The sequence below is a fragment of the Saccopteryx leptura genome, chromosome 2 (genome assembly GCF_036850995.1).
Source record: "Saccopteryx leptura isolate mSacLep1 chromosome 2, mSacLep1_pri_phased_curated, whole genome shotgun sequence".
In the NCBI taxonomy this organism is placed as follows: Eukaryota; Metazoa; Chordata; class Mammalia; order Chiroptera; family Emballonuridae; genus Saccopteryx; species Saccopteryx leptura.
The window spans coordinates 305,076,034-305,082,033 of record NC_089504.1 but is presented as its reverse complement, the minus strand read 5'-3'; the positions used below and the strand labels follow the sequence as shown (position 1 = coordinate 305,082,033).

The 6,000-nt window shown below is 43.7% G+C and overlaps 1 non-coding gene across 1 annotated transcript; it reads right to left on the bottom strand.

The window, feature by feature from the left end:
• Window positions 1-4,586: 4,586 nt before the first annotated feature.
• Window positions 4,587-4,662, bottom strand: TRNAT-AGU (transfer RNA threonine (anticodon AGU)). The gene has a single exon. It is a non-coding gene; the product is annotated as a tRNA-Thr (tRNA).
• Between the last annotated feature and the right edge of the window lie 1,338 nt (window positions 4,663-6,000).

The window sequence follows — 6,000 nt, the reverse complement described above, 5'->3', positions numbered from 1 at the left end:
TTTTTAACTCTTCAGTAAGTTTCCTTTGGGGAAAAGGAGAAAATTCAACACTAGAGTGACTTCATTTCTATTCTCATGGGCCTACCCCTAACTCCAACCCATCCTCCATACTATTAACCTGGTGTTCTTTCTAAAGTGCAAATCTCTGGCTCTGGCTGGTTCGTTCAATAACATCATCCCAAAACACCCAGGTTGTGGGTTCGATCCCCCGTCAGGGCACATATGGGAAGCACAACTAAGTGGAACAACAAATGAATATTTCTCCCCCCCCCCCCCCGCCCCCGCACCATCTTTCTAAAATCAATGAATAAAAATAAAATGCAAATCTCCGTCGCATAGACTCTCTCCTTAATATTGCACTGGCCCCCCTTTCTGCTTCAGGACAGCATAGAATACGATACGTTCTAATCTGGTTTATATGCACTTTTCTTCCTCTCCTTGTTTCTTTTTCTTCCTGCTCCTTTGTGAAGTTTGTTAAGGACTGAACTGTATTTCCTGAAATTCAGTGTTGAAGCCCACACCCCTATATTTGGAAACAGGGCCATAAGGGAGGTATTTAAGGTTAAATGAGGTCATTAAAGTGGAGCCCTAATCTGATAGGATGGTGTCCTTAGAAGAATTGGAAGAGGGACCAGATATCTATCTGCAGATCTACTGCTCTGCACTTTAGCCCCCACCTTTGCAGGTACACAGAGGAAAGGCCATGTGAGGACACAGAAAAAGGGTGGTGTCTACAAGCCAGAAAGAGAAACTTCACTGAACACCAACCCTGGCACCTTGATCTTAGACTTCTAGCCTCCATAAATTCCTGTTTTTTAGACCACCCAGTCTGCAGTATCCTGTTATGGGAGTTTGAGCTGACTGATACAGAGTTTCACCATATATTTATAAAAGAAAAGGCTCACAAAGCCCAATTGTCTATATCAGAACTGCCTGCAGTGATGGAAGTGTTCTAAGTATGCTTTAACATAGGAGCCACCAATCACATGTGGCTAATGAGCACTTGAAATGCGCCTAGGGCAATGAAGGAACTGAATGTTTAATAGTTAAGTATTAATTAGTTTAAATTTAGTTTAAATAACCACAAGAGGCTAGTGACCAATGTATTACACAGCACTGGTGTAGGTGATTAAACTTGAATCTTGCTATCATATCTGATTCTATAATCTCATTTATAATTTTTTTTATTTATTCATTTTAGAGAGGAGAGAGAGAGGGAGGGAGAGAGAGAGAGGAGAGAGAGACAGGGGGAGGAGCAGGAAGCATCAACTCCCATATGTGCCTTGACCAGGCAAGCCCAGGGTTTCAAACTGGCGACCTCAGCATTTCCAGATCAATGCTTTATCCACTGCGCCACCACAGGTCAGGCCTATAATCTCTATGTAGATTTTAAAATTGTTATTTCTATATGCTTCATGTAGTCCAAACTTGATTAAAATGCATGATAGCATAAGGCATCATTTTTCAACAATCTTAAGAAACAAACAAAAAAAATTATAATATTAAAAGTGGAGGCCCTGGAAGGGGGTAGCTCAGCTGGTTAGAGCATCATCCTCATACGCCAAGATTGTGGGCTCAATCCCAGGCAGAAAACATATAAGAATCAACCAATGAAGGCATAAATAAGTAGAACAACAAATCAATGTTTCTCTCTTTCTCTCTCTGTTACTTTACTCTTTCTATAAAATCAAAAGTAGAACTTGAATTCTGTTCTAAAGAAATAAAAGAAAAACAATTTATCTTGTGCCTATAACTTAAATATTATTTTTTCTTTTTTTAATTTAGAAATTAAATTTAATGGGGTGACATTGATCAATAAGAGTACATAGGTTTCAGGTAAACATCTCTATAGCACTTGAACTGTTGATTGTGATTGTGTTGTGTGCCCATCACCTAAAGTCAAATCATTTTCCATCACCATATATCTGTAACTTAGACATTATTTCTCAAACTTCACAGCAGAACAAAATTCCTATCAACCTAGGAAAGATAATATGCTCTTTCCAATTTGCCCTGTCTATATAGTAAGTCCATCTAAAGGATTTATATACAACCACATGATTTGGGTAATGGTTACAAAACTTTTAGTTAATAGATCAACTTTGTACCCTTTGCTGTTGTCATTTAATAGCAAGACCAACCTTCATTTCATTTTCCTGAACACCATGAATCAATGCCTCTGGCCTCTCAGTAGCAATAGATAATTAAATATTGATTTGCTCCTGCTACAGCCATTGGTTTTAACTGCTATCAAGTTTTGTCACCGTGGACCCTGCCTGTCATACTCAAATCTCTAAGAAAAAAGGCATAAGGAAATCTCAAGCCAGTGGTACCCACCTTTGTTACAAGGTAGCATGTTGTTCTGACTCTTTGTCTCCTCTCTGCAAACTGAGATGATCAAGCTAGGGTGGAACCTGAGGCTTCCTTTCCCTCTATCCCAGAATCCTTAAGTCAGTGGCCAGCAAACTCGGAATGTCTCAGCAAGTACTAGCAACCTAGATTAACCATGGGATAAACATATATTTTTCTTTCACACACCAAAAGTTTGGAGATACTTGTTTAGAGGCTCAGCCATCCCAGGACTGACATCTCTTCAATTCTTTTGGTTTTTCCTTGAGGCTGTACAATAGTTGCTTTAGCTCTAGACATCTGAAGAAGAAGAAAAAGAAGAAGAAGGTAGAGGAGGAAGAAGAACAGGAGGAGGAGGAAGAGAAGGAGGAGGAGAAAGAGTAAAAGGAGGAGGAGGAGAAAGAAGAGGCAAAAGACCAGTATAAGAAATTTCTGCCCATTTTGATCATAAAAGAAAAAAGCCTTCCTAGAATTCCTGAGCACTGGGCCTCTTCTTTGCTTCTGGTCCGGTTCTGCCCTTCCTAGAACTCTGGCCGATTTCTACACTTGATCTTAGCCAAAAGGCCGAGAAGCGATTCTGGCCGATTTCTAAGTCCCATTCTTTCTCCCAAAGAAGAATCCTGTGCCCTCATCCTCTCCAGGGAAAAGAAGCCAAGAGCAGTGAGCCTATGTTTCATCTCTGCTGCCTCCGGCCTAGGGCCACCATTACAATCTCCACAGAATGGAAGTAGCACAAGCTTCCTCCATGTCTCATGTCTCCACCTTCTCCTACCTGTGAAAAGGACTCCTGCCCACTGGAGGACTGAGCCCGTAGTTATATTGCCCTGTGCTACTCGCTGTCGCTCCAGCAGCTCTAGCCACACTAGAAAATTTACCTAAATATACCTAGGGCTTCCTGTCCCTGAGTTTTTGCTCTTCCGATTCCCTCCACCTGAAATGACCTTGAATGCAGTGCAGGTACAGCTTTTTCCAGATGATCTTCTGGTATACCTGCAATCAGAAAGGATCCCTTGTATCCTCAAGCCCTTTGGTTTATACCAGGGGTCCCCAAACTACAGCCCGCAGGCCGCATATGGCCCCCTGAGGCCATTTATCTGGCCCCCACAGCACTTCCGGAAGGGGCCTCCTCTTTCATTGGTGGTCAGTGAGCAGAGTACTGTATGTGGTGGCAGCGCAGCAAAGCGCGGCGTTGCTCACGTACAGAACTACTTCCGTTTTTGTTTTTTTACTTTAAAATAAGATATGTGCAGTGTGCATAGAGATTTGTTCATAGTTTTCTTTATAGTCCAGTCCTCCAACGGTCTGAGGGACAGTAAACTGGCCCTCTGTGTAAAAAGTTTGGGGACCCCTGGTTATAGCTTTCTAATGGTATGCGCTACATTCACCCTGGATCATAGTTATTTCTGTAACAATTGAAATGGCCTGTGAACTTTTTGTGAACAAGCTCCTAGGAGTCTTGTTAATTTTTGTGTTCCCTACAGGCCTGATACTGCCTTGTAAAGAACAAGTGCTGAAGAAGTATATTTGGAATTAAATTGAAGTATTCAGTCTGTTTGAATGACTGAAATGACTTATTTAAGTTCTCTTTATTCCCATATCTTTGAGTTTCCTAGAAACTGAAACTGAGAATGTTGGTGGTGTCTAGGGCGGAAGTTGGGGATTTTAGTGGGGATTATTACCATTGGACAGATCCAGACATAGGATAGTTGTCTGGAAAATGAATTATATTTAACTCCTACCAACAACTGTCTGTGCCTTCACCTCTTCTTGAATCCTGGAAACCACACATACCTTAATTTTAGTTTGCCCTTTGTATTAGATAGGGTAGGTCAGCTTCAGAAACAATTATTTAGTGCCTTAAAATACAGAGGAGTATTCCTGTCTTTTTTTTTTTTTTTTTTTTTTAATTATTATTATTTTTTTTCATTTTTCATTTTTCTGAAGCTGGAAACAGGGAGAGACAGTCAGACAGACTCCCGCATGCGCCCGACCGGGATCCACCCGGCACGCCCACCAGGGGCGACGCTCTGCCCACCAGGGGGCGATGCTCTGCCCAACCTGGGTGTCGCCATGTTGCGACCAGAGCCACTCCAGCGCCTGAGGCAGAGGCCACAGAGCCATCCCCAGCGCCCGGGCCATCTTTGCTCCAATGGAGCCTTGGCTGCGGGAGGGGAAGAGAGAGACAGAGAGGAAAGCGCGGCGGAGAGGTGGAGAAGCAAATGGGTGCTTCTCCTGTGTGCCCTGGCCGGGAATCGAACCCGGGTCCTCCGCACACTAGGCCGACGCTCTACCGCTGAGCCAACCGGCCAGGGCGTATTCCTGTCTTATATAACAGGCTAGGATGTGGCTCTCCACAAGTAAAGCTGGTGGCAGCTCTTGCATCCCTTAACAGAGATTCTAATGGAGCGGGCCTCTATCAAAACCAAGAGCTAAGGAAGAGAGATCATGTAATGATGCAGAAACATCTTGAGAAAGAGAAGAAATAAATTGAGATGGTCACATTAGACATTCTCAATCTTCTACATGCCTTAAGGAAGCAGTAACCCCACAATCAAAGATGAGGCACTTTCTAAGGTGGGCAGGGGCCTGGAATAGCCAGGAGCTAAGGTCAAACTAAGGCTAGGACTCTACAATGGGTTGGCATGTTTCCAGCCAGGACAGCCAGGGTTATTATCAGAGCTGAGGGATCAGAGCAATAGAGAGGAAACAAAGCAAGAGGTCAGGTTCCAAGTAAGCAGCAAGCTGGGAAATGTAGAGGCAAGGTGAGGAGTGGAGGACTGGCCTGTGTATGGATGGGAATGCCAGCATTAAAAATCAAACCCAGGCAGACAGGACATTGGCTGGGAGGGAAAGGGCAGGGGGTGGAGCCAAGAGGCCAGGGTTCAGATGGCAGCTCGAAGGGGCACACTGTTCTCTCAGACTTCAGAATCATCATGCATTTTTTTTTCAGGAGCCCTTTCCTGGATCTCTTGCAGCTTAATTCACCCAAAGAAGAGTTAGTTCAAGTGGAAGAACACCTTATTTCAGCTACATCACAAAGAGGCAGTTTGATGCATCCGTGTGTTCAGTTCATTCAGATAATGAAATATATCAGCCAGGTATGCCAGCTTTGTACATCACTCATCACTTGCAAGCAGCTTTGAGTAATCAGACCTCTCGTTTGTCAGAAATACTTTAAGTTCCTCTCGCAACTCATACACACGGGTCAGCACTTTGCCGCGCAACAGCCACCGGACCTCTGCCGCGGACCAGTGCGGCTCCAAATAACGGTGCGGAATTGAGGAAACACACTTGTCAGAACAAAACCGATGGGACCGGAGGACTCCTCAAACTGCCCGGCAGCATCTGAGTGCCTCATAGCCCCAGTTCGCTTTATTATATAGACTTATGCAAATCAAGGACCCTGATACAAAGTTGCACATCAAAGGCTAAGACAGGAACTCTCCCAAGGCAAAAACAGGATACATTAGTGAAATTTACAAACATCTGAAACAAACAAAGAGTCAGAGGAAGGGCATGTATACTGCTTCCTGCAACCCAAGGAAGGAAGTGGAGTGGGTGCAAATACTCAGCATCAAAACCAAATATGGAGATAGAGGGGGTAGAACTTAGCCCCCTGCTAAGCCTCGAATCTATAATGGCTTTTTGCCA